Source organism: Equus przewalskii, chromosome 6 (assembly GCF_037783145.1).
Source record: "Equus przewalskii isolate Varuska chromosome 6, EquPr2, whole genome shotgun sequence".
NCBI lineage: Eukaryota > Metazoa > Chordata > Mammalia > Perissodactyla > Equidae > Equus > Equus przewalskii.
In genome coordinates this window covers 52,619,334-52,636,052 of record NC_091836.1, presented here as the reverse complement: position 1 = coordinate 52,636,052, position 16,719 = coordinate 52,619,334, and the positions used below count along the sequence as shown (strand labels likewise).

The 16,719-nt window shown below is 38.7% G+C and overlaps 1 long non-coding RNA gene across 1 annotated transcript; it reads left to right on the top strand.

Annotated features, from left to right (window-relative positions):
• Positions 1–1,152: 1,152 nt before the first annotated feature.
• LOC139083927 (uncharacterized) lies at positions 1,153–16,092 on the top strand. The gene is made up of 3 exons (XR_011541087.1): positions 1,153–1,346; positions 10,471–10,537; positions 15,372–16,092. It is a non-coding gene; the product is annotated as an uncharacterized lncRNA (long non-coding RNA).
• Positions 16,093–16,719: the final 627 nt, after the last annotated feature.

Sequence of the window (16,719 nt, the reverse complement as noted above, 5' to 3'; positions counted from 1 at the left end):
CCATCCCTTGGGCTAGAAGATTTCTTGAAGTTATTCATAAAAAGAAAATATTAGGGTTCAGAGGACATAGTGATAGTCAAGGAGTAATTAGAGATATGAGGGAGGGAGCAAATGTGGGAGGGATTATTCAATCAGCAATAGGGAGCAGCAGTTATACCTGTTTTACACTCAAATACACAGAAATTGTTAACTCTAACAGATTGACATATATTGAGAAATATATTCACATCTACTTACTGGGGTCATTATAAACTACAATACGACAGGGATGTTATTGTCTTTTCAATGAGAAATGAAATTGAAAGTCCTCTGTGTGTGTATTGGCACAAAATGGCTTGGTTCAATGAGGGCCGTCATGTCATCTTTTATACTGTGACACAGTGTGTCCCTGCAGTCATTTCTCTAGTATTGCAGTACTCGTGGCACCCAGTGTGATCAAGGCATTGTCTTAAGTGTATTACTAACTGATTAGACTCTGATAATTAATTTTTTTATAAAATAAATCTTATCCCAAGTTTATATTCAGTGTAGGATTTAAATATATATAAATTTCATTTGATTAAGAAAAATGTGTGCTTGCTGCTTTTAAAACGGGAAATAGACAAAATTACAAAGAATAAGAAAAACCTCTACTATCCAGAGATAGTGGAAATTACCTTAAAAAATAAATCCTGTTATTTTGTGAATGTATATCTTTTTCAAACGTGAGACCACACTCCATATCAGTGGTTCTCAACGGCGGCAGTTTTGCACCCTAGGGGACATTTGGCAATGGCGGGAAACTATTTTTGTTGTCACTACTTGGTGGAGGAGAGTGCTGCTGGCATCTAGTGAATCCTGGGATGTTGCTAAATGTGCTACAACACAGAGGATGGCGCTCTACAGCACAGAATCATCCAGCCCAGAACGTCAACAGTGCTGAGACTGAGAAACTCTGATCTATGTAGTATATATACTGCTTTGTAAATTTAACATATCGTGGACATTTTCTAATATCCATAGCGATCTGAAAATATGTTTTTTTAAGGGCTGAAAGGTACTCCAGTTCAAGGATGCATAATAAGCAATATTATCTTATTTACAATAGTAAAATTATTAAAGAACATGATGGTCCAAAATGAGTTGATTGCACTTTCCTTTTGTTGGATCCAGGAGGCCCCTGTGCTGACTGTGATCACCTACACGGGGCTGAGTCCCTCTCTGCTGTGTCTCCTCCTGGCAGCCCTCACCTTCCTCCTTTGTCGATCCATCCAGAATACCAGCATCTCCTCTACCTGCAGCTCCTTCTCTGCCTCTTCCTGGCCCACCTTCTCTACATCACAGGCATCAAACAGACCAAGCCCCAGGTAGAAAAACTAATCAAAGCTCATTCTTCTTTGGGGAGCTTGCCAATGAGGAGAAAAGGGGTATATGGAGAAGTGATGTGACAAGAAAGAACTTGATGACAAACTTCAAAAATGATTTGTTGCTGCCATTTGCAAAGCACTTTGTATAGGTCAAGCTCTGTGATTTACATTATTTCATTTAACTAGCTGAATTCATTTGCTTTAACAGGTATTTATATAGGGCCAACTCTGGACCTAGAACTTTGCTAGTCACTAAGGATACACAGTGCCCGTCCTCATCCAATAAAAAAATAAAGAACTTGTTTTCACAGCACAAGTAAACACACAGGGATTCAGGCTCTCACAGGTGAGACACCTGCCAATGTCAAAAATAGGAGAGGCTCCCTGAAGGAATTTATGTCTAAACTGAATCCCTAGGTTAGGGCAAGGGGTTAGCCAGTGGAAGAAAAACAGCATTCCAGACAGAGAACTGAGGAAGGCCTGGATGTGAGCTGGGTCTCAACTAACCTGGGAAATGTTAGGTCACTCAGTTTACCTAGAACAATGATTCTCACACTTTCCTGTGCCTCAGACTCCTCTGGAGGGGTTTTGAAAAAATGAGCCTTCCCCCTAGATTTTATGATCTAGTGGGTCTAGTGTGGAGAAGAGGAATCTGCATTTATACCGAGTTCTCAGGTCGTATTGATGCTGATGGTCCAGGGACCATACTTTGAAAGCTACTCACATGGAGTATCTACTGAGACTGTGGAGGAGCCACGAATTGGTCACTTTTTACACTGCCTTCTGGGAGTTCTGGGCATTGTGTTGTATCTCAGACTTTAAAACTGAAATAGAAACAATGTAGAGCAATCTTTAAGGCTGAAAACTTCTCCAAGCTCTGAAGTAAATGGAACGGATTTGAGTGTGAGAGAAGATGTGGAACCCACAGCACTTACTCACTGCTTGGATGTGGAGGATGAGGTTGGGGAAGTCGTCAGGAGTGACACCCAGAATGCAGGTTCGGCCAATGGGATGGATGGCTGATTTTCCTGTTCAGTGGCAGAATACAGGGTAAGAAGGCCTTTGAATCAGATCCCTTTGAGACATGTTGATTCTGCCAGAGGGCAGATTTCATTTGAAGTGGTCAGAGGACAAGTCCCTCTACAGATCCAGTGCTCAGGATAGAATTTAAACATGGAAAGAATTAGCACACAGTGTGGAGGTAATGAAAACCCAGGGAGGAGATGAAAGCTCTCAGGAATAAGCATGAAGAATGAGAAGGGGGTTGAGAATGGAATTCTTAAGGATGGGCATAGGAAAAGAACAAAAAGACAGAGACAGAATAGACAAAGAGGGAAGAGTTTTAATTGTCAAATATTGCAAAGTTCCAGGGCAATGAAGGCTGAAAATCTCCTGCTGGTCTACTCCAAATGTGACCATTGGTGAATTTGGTGAAAGCTGTCTAAGAGGAGTGGTAGGGCAGACGCCATGTAGTACTGGGGGAGGACTGAGGACTGAAGGTCAAGTTGGGGAAGAGGGATGAGAAGAAGGGACACTGTAAAGGGAGGGAGAGACTGGAAAGAACTCAGAGCAGAATTTGAGAGCTGGAAGGTATTTTGGTGTAGTAAAATGGGAGAGCCTAGATAATGCCTAAATGTACTTGAGAAGGTGTCCAAGAGGAGAACCATGACTAACAACAGAGGGAGGGACACAAGCAAGACTAAGAGGACAGGATAGAGAACAAAAAAGTGGTTTTTGCTTTGGAGGATACTGAGGAAATGTAGAATTTCTATACAGTATTAACACACTTTAGTCAGAGACCATAAAAAATCCGTATAGTATTTTAGTTCTTAGGCAGTATCTTAATTAGAATAAAGAAAGCAGAAAGCTATATTTACATGGTAATACTTTTACCAATTGGGTATTATAAAAGAATAAAAAGCAAGAGAGTCAGATATAATCACAAAAGTTGTTGAAACAATATAAGTTGAGGTCTGGAATATAGAGGGAAGGAGACGAATGAAGGAAGGAACAAACTAGTGTGGAGAAAGTAGAAGGACCTAGGAACTGGTGTCTTGGCAAGGTTTAAGAAGTGGGATGGTTGAAGTCATTGCATTTTCAAAAACATGGAAGGATATGTTTAAAAAGAAGACTGTCTGAATTTAATGGCAAAGAGTACAGTGTGGCCACGGAAATAGATGTCCAAAGTGAAATGGAAGTCATTGTAGGTAAGAGGACAAGAAACTTAGAGGCCAAGATATTGGATATTGAAATTACCCAGGACGATGGCAGAAACTGCAGAGGCACTGAAGTTTTTTTATTATTTCTATTTTGTTAACTGCAGTAACAGTGGTTCATAACATTATATAAATTTCAGGTGTACATCATAATATATTTTGAATTTTGTGTAGATTACATCATGTTCACTACTAATTACAATCCATCACCACACACATTTGCCTAATCACCTCTTTTGCCCTCCCCCTTCCCCCCTTCTCCTCTGGTAACCATCAATCTAATCTCTGTTTTTGTGTGTTTGTTATTGTTTTTATCTTCTGCTTATGAGTGAGATCATACAGTATTTGACTTTCTTCCTCTGAGTTAGTTCACTTACCATGATACCCTCAAGGTCCATCCATGTTGTCACACATGGTTGGATTTCATCATATCTTATGGCTGAGTAGTATTCCATTGTGTATATACAACACATCTTTATCCATTCGTCCCTTGATGGGCACCTAGCATAACCAAAAGTTCGGTCCCTGAACCTGATGCCAATCTGAATAACGAGAACAGAGTCTTGAGTGGAAGAGGAAAGGTTTTTACCATGCCAGGCACAGGGAGCAAAGCAAGGGCTCATGCCTCAAAAATTGCTAGCTCCCCAATGAGGAATGGGTAGGGATTTTTATTTGGGGTTTTGGGTAGGGGTGGGGGAACATGTAACTTGTGCAGGTCGGCGCTCTTCCACCAGCCTGCGTTTGGCCTTGAGAGGCTGCTTGCAGCGAGGTGGGGTGGCTGGTGAGATAGGAGGATGGCAGGTGGGCATCCTTTGCCGTTGTCTTGTCTGCCTGTTTGAGGCGGGTTCGAGCGCTGGGAGTGAAGAGTTGAGGTCTGGGGAGCCTCTGCTCCTTGATATTCTTGAGACAGCTGCTTTCCTGGCAGACTTCAAGGACACGTGATCAGCTAAACTTTAGTGTGCTTCCAACTCCAGGCCACCTGGGCTTTTAACAATTTGTAACTCGCATTTAGTTGTAAAGCTCAAGGAGTCCAAGTTTAAAGAAACAGGTATTTGCATATGAGTGGAGCTAGAGAAGCAGGAAAGGGGGTGGTGGGTTTTAGTTTTAATGCCATATATGCTGGGTTCAATGTGGGGGAACTGATATCAGGGCTGATGTTAAGAGCCTGTAAGACTAGTTTGCTTTCAGGTCTTGGGTATTGTGAATAACGCTGTGATGAACATAGGGATGCATGTATCTTTATGCATTTGTGTTCTCATGTGCTTTGCATAAATACCCAACAGTGGAATAGCTGGATCATATGCTAGATCTATTCTTAATTTTCTGAGAAATCTCCATACTGTTTTCCATAGTGGCTGCACCAATTTGCACTCCTGCCAGCGGTGTATGAGAGTTCCCTTCTCTCCATCTCTTCTCCAACACTTATTGTTTCCTGCCTTAAGTAGCCATTCTGACCAGAGTGAGGTGATATCTCATTGTACTTTTGATTTGCATTTCCCTGATAGTTAATGATGTTGAACATCTTTTCATGTGCCTGTTGGTCATTTGTATATCTTTGGAGAAATGTCTGTTCATATCTTTTGCCCATTTTTTAATTGGGTTGTTAGCTGTTTTGTTATTGAAGTGTATGAGTTCTCTCTATATTTTGGATATTAACCCCTTATCTGATATGTGGTTTGCAAATATCTCCTCCCAATTGTTAGGTTGTCTTTTCATTTTCTTGATGATTCCCTCTGCTGTGCAGAAGATTTTTAGTTTGATGTAGTCCCATTTGTTTATTTTTTCTATTGTTTCTCTTGCTAGGTCAGATATGATATTTGAAAAAATGCTGCTAAGACTGATGTCAGAGAGCATACTGCCTATGTTTTCTTCTAGAAGTTTCATGGTTTCAGACCTTAAATTCAAGTCTTTAATCCATTTTGAGTTGATTTTTTTCCAAGTAATTTTCTTGGGATTATAATGATTTATAACATTTTTGGTTGATTTTTGTGCATGGTGTAAGATAATGGTCTACTTTCATTCTTTTGCATGTGGCTGTCTAGTTTTCCCAACACCATTTATTGAGGAGACTCTCCTTTCTCAGTTGGATGTTCTTGGCTCTTTTGTCGAAAATTACTTGTCCATAGACATGTGGGTTTATTTCTGGGATCTCAATTCTGTTCCATTGGTCTCTATGTCTGTTTTTGTACCAGTACCATGCTGTTTTGGTTACTATGGCTTTGTAGTATATTTTGAAGTCAGGGAGTGTGATACCTCTGGCTTTGTTATTTTTTCTCAGGATTCCTTTGGCTGTTCAGTGTGTGTGTTTTGTTGTTCCATACAAATTTTAGGATTCTTTGTTCTATTTCTGTGACAAATGTTAGAACTTTGATAGAGATTGCACTGAATCTGTAGGTTGCTTTAGCAACTATGGACATGTTAACTGTTAATTCTTCCAATCCAAGAGCATGGAATATCTTTCCATTTCTTTGTGTCTTCAATTTCTTTCAACAATGTTTTATAGTTTTCAGTGTACAGATCTTTCATCTCTTGGGTTAAGTTTATTCCTAGATATTTTTGTTGTTGCAATTGTAAATGGGATTGTATTCTCAATTTCTCTTTCTGCTATTTGTTGTTAGTGTATAGAAATACAACTGATTTTTATATGTTGATTTTGTATCCTTCAAGTTGACCATATTCATTTATTATTTCTAAAAGTTTTTTTAGTGGATTCTTTAGGATTTTCTATATATAAAATCATGTCATCTGCAAATAGTGACAGTTTCACTTCTTCCTTTCCAGTTTGGATCCCTTTTATTTCTTTTTCTTGCCTGATTGCTCTGGCTAAGATTTCCAATACTATGTTATATAAGAGTGGTGACAGTGGGCATCCTTGTCTGGTTCCTGTTCTTAGAGGGATAGCTTTCAGTTTTTCTCCATTGAGAATGATAATAACTATGGGTTTGTCATATATGATCTTTATTATGTTGAGGTATTTTCCTTCTATACCCATTTTATTTAGAGTTTTTTCATAAACAGATGCTGTATCTTGTTAAATGCTATCTGCATTTATTGAGATGATCATGTAATTTTTATTTTTCATTTTGTTAATGCAGTGTGTCACAGTGACTGATTGGCAGATATTGAACCACCACTGGAATGAATCCCACTTGATCATGATGTATAATCTTTTAATGTACTGTTGTATTCAGTTTGCTATTATTTTGTTGAGGATTTTTGCGTTGATGTTCATCTGTGATGTTAGCCTGTAATTTTCTTTCTTTGTGTTCCCCTTGTGTGGTTTTGGTATCAGGATAATGTTGGTTTCATAGAATGAGTTAGGAAGCTTCTCTTCATCTTCAATTTTTTTGAAGAGTTTGAGACAGATACATATTAAGTCTTCCTTGAATGTTTGGTAGAATTCACAAGGGAAGCCATCTGGTCCTGGACTTTTATTTTTTGGGAGGTTTTTGATTTCTGTTTTCATCTCCTTACTGGTGATTGTTCTATTCAAATTCTCTATTTCTTCTTGATTCAGTTTTGGAAGGTTGTATAATTCTAAGAATTTATCCATTTCTTCTAGATTATCCAATTTGCTGTTGTATAGCTTTTCTCTTATAATATTTTGTATTTCTGAGGTGTCTGTTGTAATTTCTCCTCTTTCATTTCTGATTTTATTTATTTGAGGCTTCTCTCTTTTTTTCTTGCTGAGTCTAGGTAAAGGTTTGTCAATTTTGTTTATCTTTTCAAAAAACCAACTCTTGGTTTCATTGTTTTTTTCTATTTTTTTAAATCCCTATTTCATTTATTTCTGCTCTTATTTTTCTTATTTCCTTCCTGCTAGTGATTTTGTGCTTGCTTTGTTCTTTTTCTGGTTCCTTTAGGTGCACTGTTAGATTGGTTATTTGAGATTTTTCTTCTTTGTTGAGGTAGGCCTGAATTACTATAAACTTCCCTTTTAGAACTGCTTTTGCTGTATCCCATAGGTTTTGGCATGTCGTATTTTCATTTTCATTTGCCTCTAGATATTTTTTGATTTCTCCTTTGATTTCTTCATTGACCCAATCATTGTTGAGTAGCATTTTGTTTAATCTCCACATATTTGTGTCTTTTCTAATTTTCTTCCTGTAGTTGATTTCTAGTTTCATATCTTTGAGGTCAGAAATGATGCTTGGTATTATGTTAATCTTATTAAATTTATTAAGAATTGTTTTGTGGCCTAATACGTGATCAATCCTGGAAAATGTTCCATGTGCATTTGAAAAGAATGTGTATTCTGCAGTTTTGGATGGATTGTTCTATATATATCTACTAAGTCTATTAGGCCTAATGTGTCATTGAAGACCAATGTTTCCTTATTGATCTTCTGTTTGTATGATCTATCCATTGGTGTAAGTGGAGTGTTAAAGTCTCCTACTGTTGTTGTGTTACTAGTTCTCCTTCTATCGCTGTTAATAATTGCTTTATATGTTTAGGTAGTCCTATGTTGGGTGCATAGATATTTTCAAGTATTATATTCTTTTGTTGAATACTTTCCTTTATCATTACGTAGTGCCCTTCTTTGTCTCTTGTTACAGTTTTTGTTTTAAAGTCTATGTTGTCTGATAGAAGTATTGCTACTCCAGCTTTCTTTTCTTTGCCACATGAAGTATCTTTTTCTATCCCTTCACTTTCAGTTTGCGAGTGTCTTCAAGTCTCAAGTGTGTCTCTTGTATGGAGCATACACCAGTCCAAATGTTCCAGGAGTGACCCCTGTGTGTGCTACGTGTGTACTTCCACTATGGCAGGGTTGTTCTTGCTGCAGGTGCCCAGGGAGTCTAGGCTTTCCCACCCTGGTTGGCTGTTTATAAATCGGGTTTTGGGAGCCCCAGCACAGTTGGCTGCCAGGACTAACAGCACACTCCTGTTTCAGTTTTTCTGTTATGTGTGTAGGCACAAATATGATGCTACAGTGGGAATTAAATGACATCCTAGATTTGTTTGCCGACAAATTGAAGTAAAAGAAGGGCATTCGAAGGCTAAGTAAACTTCTCCCGCTAAATGTGTCTTGAGACAGCCCTAGGGAATAGCAGGTGGTGCACTCTCTGTGCCCATGGAGCGCTCCGGTGCCTCTCCTCCCCCTCTAGGTGCTGTGCTCCATCATTGCAGGGCTGTTGCACTGCCTCTACTTGGCCTCCTTCACCTGAATGCTCCTTGAAGGACTGCACCTCCTCCTCACCGTTAGGGACCTCAAAGTGGCCAACTACACCAGCACAGAAAGACTCACGAAGAAGATCCCATATCCTTTTGTCTATGGTATCCCAGTGGTGATTGTGGCTGTGTCTGCAGGGCTCCACCCCCGTGGATATGGCACATCTACAAAGTGAGTGAGTGCTGAACTCATGGTTGGGAAATGTGTGCACACCTGTCTCCATAGGAAATCAAGGGAGAAACAATAGGAAACTACTTGTGAAGACTATCATCACTATAATGATTACTTCTGACATCTATAATAGTAACAGCAGTGGTGGCGGCAGCTCTCATTTGCTGTTTCCTATGACCAGGCTCTGTGGTAAACGCTTTATATATAATATTCCTTTTGACACTCAGCACCACCATTTGAAGTAGAGATTATTCTTTTGTCCCCAGTTACCAGGTGAGGAAACTGAGGCTCAGTAAGGTTGAGTGATTGGTCCCAGGTCATAGAATTAGTTAAGTATCAGATTTGCCTACTCCTGGAAGGCCTACTCTTCTCATTCAACTAAATTATGGTGCATCCCTAAACCATTGTATTCACAATACAAAGCAACTTCTTCTTCTTCTTTGTTTTTTCATTCTCTGAACAATATCAGAGAGTCAGGAGAGAATAGTTTGATGTTTAAAACCAGATAAACAAGTTGAGTTCTCTGAATTACCACTCAAGTTTTTACTATCATATAGATGGGATCACTTATTTCCAGAGTCTACAGGGTCTTAGAGGTTATCTAATAGCACCCATTCAGCTCCACCCAACACATACATTATGCATGAAAAAAATAGATGGACTAATGGCTGACAACGTAATCATTTTGAAATGCAGAGAAAGGAAAAGCCTTTTCTCCATACAAGCAGAAATTAAATAAATTTCTCTAGATGAGTTTCACTGTCAGGAGGCCAATACATTGCTGTCAAGCAGGATGCCTCATCTCAATTCCTATCCACCCGTTATTATGGCCACAACATTCAGAATATATGATACTTTGTAAATGTTTTATGACTAACTAAAACTTGTATTTCCTGATAAACAAGGATTTTTGTGTTGTTTTTTATCCCGAGTATACTGTAAAATGTATAATGTTGTGTGACAGTCTTTAGAAGCACTTGAAACCCTCATCATTGCTGTAAACGTTCTTCCCAGTCTGAGAGTCTGCTCTGAAATAGCAAAAATCTATGGATTCCCATATCTAACTAAGTATGTTGACAAACATTCTATACTATTCAGAGCCTCTGACTGTGTTTGGGATTGTCTCCATTCTTCACTCTCTGGCTAATCTCTACCTTTGTTCTTTCTCCAATTCTAGTCTATTATGCATCCAGACTTTTCTTAAAACTTTACTGTGCTATTCAAATTCAAAAACCAACAAATGAGGAGCCTAAATTAACATCAAGTTAAACTGCCTGTGGCAATCTTTCCAGGTCCTTCATAACCTCGCCTGACCCCATTTATTCCAAAACTCTTCTCACTAAGTTACTGAAGCCGTAGGCTACTACCTCCAGACATCACCCAAGCACCTTACTATTCCTCATGAACCTTGTATGGCAAATGTACTTTAACACTGAATGTATCTCTAATTATGAGTATTTTTGATGGGAAACATACTGCATACATTTAAGTATCTCTTAAGCATCTTACCTTTTTCCCGGACAGGACTGAGCAGTTGATATACATTTACTGACTCTTCTTTTTTCAGTTGCTGGCTCAACCTAAAAAGAGGATTTTTCTGGAGTTTCGTATGTCTAGTCTCTCTGATCGTCTTGGTGAGTATATAGTATATTTCTTTTCTTCGTAAGGTAAGTCAAACTAGATACCATACGAATATGGTAAACTAATACATTAACATCATTTAAAATTAACTGTCCTATAGCAAATCTACATCTTCGTGATCCATTGTCTCCTCAATTGGCAGGTAATGTGACCATCCTTGTCCCCTTCCCAGATCCCAGGTACAGTCCACCTTTGTCACAAGCATTCTTTGACCACCTAGATCATTTATGTTCTGCTTTGTTGTGTCTCTTACTGGTGCAACTTGGCAACAGTCACTCCTTAATACTGATTTGCTCCTAAGTCATTCAAAGTTGACTGCAGTGATGTCTCTCACATTATATATTCCATTTCAGTGAAAGGTCACCACATCTGCCAATAATACCTTCCATTATATTCTCTTGCATGTCCTAACTTCAAAGTACCTTTGCATCTACTGTATCATTTTATTCAAGTAATCATTACGAGAAGGGAAAGGCACCTATCACTTAGATCAAAGGTTGGCAAACACATTCTTTAAAGAACCAGATATTAAATATGTTTGGCTTTGTGGATTATATGGTCTCTATTGCAACTACTGACATCTGCTGTTGTAGCACAGAAACAGTTAAGGAAAATACTGAACAAATGGGTGTCACTAAGTTCCAATAGAAATTAGAATTTCATACCATTTTCTTGGGTCCAAAAATATTCTTCATTTTCAAATTTTTTCAACCATATAAAAATACAAACACCATTCTTAACTCATGGGCTCTACAAAAACTAGTGGTGTGCTGGGTTTGGACTGTAGACCATAGGTTGCCAATACCTTATTTGTATAAAGCTATTTCCAAGAAACAGTATTTTTTATAAAAATTAAAGTAACAAAATCATTCCTTAATAATATAATGAGTTTGACTCTGCCCTGAAGAGCAAATGTGAGCATTTTATAATTAAAAAAAAGACCAAGTTCATACAGATAACTGTTTAATGGTATAGCTGTTTAATATTATTTTCTTGGCTCCTAACTCCAATATCAGTGGCCTCCTTCACTTACTAAACACTTTTTTTAACAAACATATTTACTCCTGAATTTTTAAGTATGAGAAAAATACAAGAAATATTTTATTATCATGAAAAAACAGGAAAGTGGGAAGTATGTGCTATCTAGTTCTGTTACCCACAACCATACGGTAAGAACTTTTCCTCCTTGAGACACTCATCTAAATCAATGCTTCTTAAAATTTAATGGGCCTACAAAGCCCAGTGTGATGTTTTGAAAGTGTTGATTCTAATTCAATATGCCTTGGGTGAATCCTGGAGAATCTGCATTTCTAGTAAGCTACCAGGTGTTGTTAATGCTAATGGTGCATGGACCACATTTTGAGTAAAAAGAGTCTCAGACAAGGCAACATGGTACAAAAAGCACTGAAAGGAGGAACAGAAATCCTGAATTCAAGCAGGAAATTGTAATTTAGAAAAAATTTGAGCGCCTGCTATGTGCCAGGCACCGTTCAAGGCACTGAATAAGACGGACATGGCCCTGCCCTCACACGGCTGTCCGTCTTCTGGAGGAACAACAGGTAAATAAATAAATCATTGCACAGGGAGGTGAATGTTCTGCAGGAAACCACAAGGGACTCAGATGTCAACGTTAACAAAAACAACTAGTATTTAATGAACATTAGTAATGGATTGACTGTCCTCTTATCACTTAATGTGCCATTAATATCTCATTCAACTCTCATCAGAACCGTATTGCTACTATTATCACCATTTTACACAAGAAAAACCAAAGCACAGACATTGTCTGGTTTGACCAAGTTCCCTCTGCTGGTAAGCTTGATGCTGGGATTCCAATCCAGCCCACTGGGCTCCAGAGCCCACATTCCTAACCCCCCGGGTTATACAGACTAGAGACTAAAGGTGTGTGGATGTGATGGAAGGGAGCTCCTTTTTATAGGGTGGTAAGGGGAGGCCTTTCTGAATGGGACCAGTTGAGTAATCCAGGTGAGAGATGGTCACATGGAGCAGGGAGTGAATGACAGGGAAATGGAGAACTGACTGCATCCAAAATGCATTTGGGAGCCAGAATGGAGACAATGTACTGATGGATTCGTTGTGGGTTGATGGAAAAACAGTAGTTAAGGACGGCATCTTTTAACAAACATTTATCGAGCACCTTCTCTGTTCTATTTTTGCAACTTCTGTAGTCTATAGTTAATTCTAAATAAAAGGTGAATTAAATTTGTGTTCTTCAATAGATCTTTAAAATCTTCTATTGTACTTTCCTGTTAGTAACTGCTGATGTAGAAGAATGCTACAGGGTTTTTTTGTTTTTTCAGATTGATCTTGTATTTGGTCCGGCTCGTTTTGTTTTTGCTTTTTATCTCTCTCCCATTGTCCTTTTAAGCTTTATTCAGGGGATATTCTCTTCCCTGTGCTAGTTGGAAACCAGCTCAGGTCTCGCACTTTTTTGTTTGAAATAACCCTAAAGTTATGAAGTCACAAAACAGTATCAATTCAGTATTTAAAGTATCCAGTCCAAGATATTAATTAACAAGCCAAACTTAATCTAATACTAAATCTTCTCTACCTGCCTGCCCCTCGCTCATCTCAAATCTACTCGAAGCTTGAAGCCTGGAGAGGAAGGGGAGGCTTTGCAGACTTCTATTTCCTGGCTTGGGTTTTCTCTCATTCCTCCATCTATAACATGTTAACCAGCTTTTGACTCCACCATGGACTAAAAGCGTAGAGAGGAGGAAGTGGAAAAGCATTAGGAAATGTCTAGCTTGGACTCATATAATCATAAACTTACATTCTTGCATTTTGTTGAACAGTATCACTGCTTAAGGGAACTTTCTCTAACATTTTGCTGTTAAATACAATGTTGTCTTGAGGAAGACCTCTTCTATTCCTTTTTTTATTGAGACTTTTTAGCATAAAAGAAGGTGTTAATATTGGTTAAGTGCTTTTCTCCATCTATAGAGTTTTCTCCGGGCATTCATTTTAATGTGGTGAATTACATTGTTAGGATGAAATTCATGTGATTGTAAGATTTTTCTTTTTCTAGTTTAATGCACTTTTGGATTCTCTTAGCTAACACATTTTTAGATACACACGTATATACACACACGTGTGTGTTTGTGAAATTTGCTTATACTTTTCTTGTGCTGTCCTTCTCTGATTTGGGATTTGGGTTACTTAAAAAGAACTGGGTAGCTTTACCCCCTTTTGCTATTTTATGAAACCAATAATATACTGTTGGGATTATCTGTTCCTTGAAACTTTAATGGAGTTTCCTGCAATATTATCTATGCCTTTGTTACCACACAAAATTGGGGTTCACTTGCCTGATGAGCATAAACAAACCAATTAATTATTGGATCAGCCTTTGGGAAGAGAGGTCAACTTTATTCTGTGAGATCCATCTGCCGGGAGAACAGGGGTGTGCACCCACAGATCTGTCTCCCTGATTCAGGATTTGGGGTGAAATTTAATAGGTTGGGGGAACAGGCTGGCACACAGAAATGCTGGTGGGGCAGGTTTTGATCGGTGGGCTTCAAGCTTTTATGGTGAGGTTTCAAACATTTACGACAGGGTTCTAAACATTTGTGAGGCGGTGGGAAGGAATTTTAATGCTGGATCTTCCTGAATCAGGGACCCCTTGCTCCTGATAAGGGTCTGACTTAATTTCTGGTTGTGTCCTGGTCCTTGGGTTCCATGGGAAGGAGGATCTTTGGTTCTGTGGTCATTTCAAGTCACAATTTCTTCTTTTGCACATGCCCTGGCTATGTGACTTTGCAGATTTTCTGAAAGTTAATTCTTTTTTTTTTTTTAAAGATTGGCACCTAAGCTAAGTACTGTTGCCAATCTTCTTTTTTTTCTTCTTCTTCTTTTTCTCCCCAAATGCCCCCAGTACACAGTTGTATATTTTAGTTGTGAGTCCTTCTAGTTGTGGCATGTGGACACCACCTCAGCGTAGCCTGATGAGCCGTGCCATGTTGGCACCTAGGATCTGAACCGGCGAAACCCTGGGCTGCGGAAGCCGAGTGTGTGAACTTAACCACTTGGCCACTGGGCCGGCCCCAAGAAAGGCAATTCTTAATCACACTATTGATGAGAGATGGGGTCAGCTGAACTGGTCATGGGGAGCCCATGGTTACACCTTGAGCTTGAGATGATTTTGATAGCTATTGAAGAAATTGAAACAGAATTGCTCCCTCTCAGTTTTTATTTCTCTGTGGGCCAAGACAAAGCAGGAGAGGAAGGACACTTTAGGCAGAAAGAAGAGTTTGAATGGCCAAGACAGCAATGTTGAAGTACATTAGGTGTTCAGGGAACATAAATATTAATAGTTGAGACTGGCTGGAATGTAGGGTACCAGAAAGAATTGTGGGGGAAGAAACTGGAAAGGTTGTTTAGGACTAGGTATGATGGAAATGTCATCCATATCGTCCGTGACATGCCGTGAAACATGCTTAGACCTGTACCTCGCATATAGTAAGCACTGTTTAAAGATTTGTTAAATAAAACATTAAATTAATTTTACTTTGATTTACATTTAAAGTAATGATGTTTAGCATATTTTCGTTTTGAATTCCCATTTTAATTTCCTCTCCTTTAAATTAACAGTTCATGCCATTTGTCTTTTTAAAATCATGTTCTTAATCCTTTTCCATGTTGATTTATAAGGTCTCTTAGTATGTTAGATATATTAGGGCTATTTCTCTCATTTTGTTTTTAAATCTTGTTTATGATCCCTTTTCCTAAAACAGTTTGTTAAAGATAATTTTGTTAAATTTATCATATTTAATATCCTTTCATTTTATCATTCCATGTTCAATACAGCCTGGAATATCATCACAGTTTGATAAGAAGAGAGGTGATACTGCTGTCTGAATCTCTCTTCTACCTCTCCCGTGATCAGAGCCCACCTGCTGGAGAACAGGAAGAACAAACAGAGCCTGTTTTATCTGTCACCCTATTGTCCCCCATTGTAAACAACTCTGATCCATTTGCCAAAGTCCTCCCCCTTCCAGTTCATTCTTTTGCCTCTACTTGTTGTCTACTGTGTTCTGTTTAAGTAGTAGCATCTAAATAATATATTTTTTTAAATTTTATCATTGCAAATGATGGGACTTTGGATACAGCATAGCTTTGTGTGCTAACCTGGTGCCCTGATTAGTAAGAGGATTAATGTGAGTGAATACATCAGAGTCTCCATGTGACCCGTGAAGAGAGTGGATGTTTTCAAGTGATACTTGATTTAACATCTGAGTGACACATGAATAAATAAGAACTGAGGGTGTTGCCCAGATTGTGAATATGGAGTGAGAAGAGGGCAACATAATGGAACCTTGGGGACCCCTGATCTTTGAAAGGTGAGAAGAGAAAGAAGACCCCACCCTATCACTTACCAACAAGTGCATTTGAGCAAACCATATCAACATCTGTATTTCAGATCATTCATCTACAAAAAAGGAAGAAAAAAAGTGCTCATAAGCCCCCACTTTATGGCAACTTTGTGAGAATTACTTGTGAAAATATATTAAAAGTTATATATATGAAATACGTGAACATTATTGTTATATATAAAATTCTAAATGATCAATTATCATTCAACTGAGTAAGACTTTAAAAAAATATGCTTTCTACAGGAAAATATTATTAAAGGACTTATCCATATTTGAAACCAGCAAGTCACTGACCAGGAATGCTGTTGGCCCCTCTTAAGAGCCAGGCTGTCCCCAAGGACACTAGCTGCTCATTGGCATCATAAAGGCAAGTTTACATATTTTCACCTATGCACACAGAACAAGTTGCTCTCATGTGATAGAAACCAAACCTTTGCATCCCTCTATATAACCATTTTATACTTTAGTAGGCATTAATCTTTGAATCAAATCTTTGCATATATAGTGCCCTTTGGTAGAAGCCAGCCTCAAATTTAGCCACACATACACACTCCAATTTTTTTATAGGCAATGCATAAGACTTTTACTAAATTAGTGTAGCATACATTTAAAATTACATATTCACGTGGGCCAGCCCCGTGGCTGAGTGGTTAAGTTCATGCGCTCTGCTGCAGCAGCCCAGGGCTTCGCTGGTTCGGATCCTGGGCGTGGACATGGCACCGCTCATCAGGCCATGCTGAGGCGGCGTCCCACGTGCCACAGCTAGAAGGACCCACAACTAA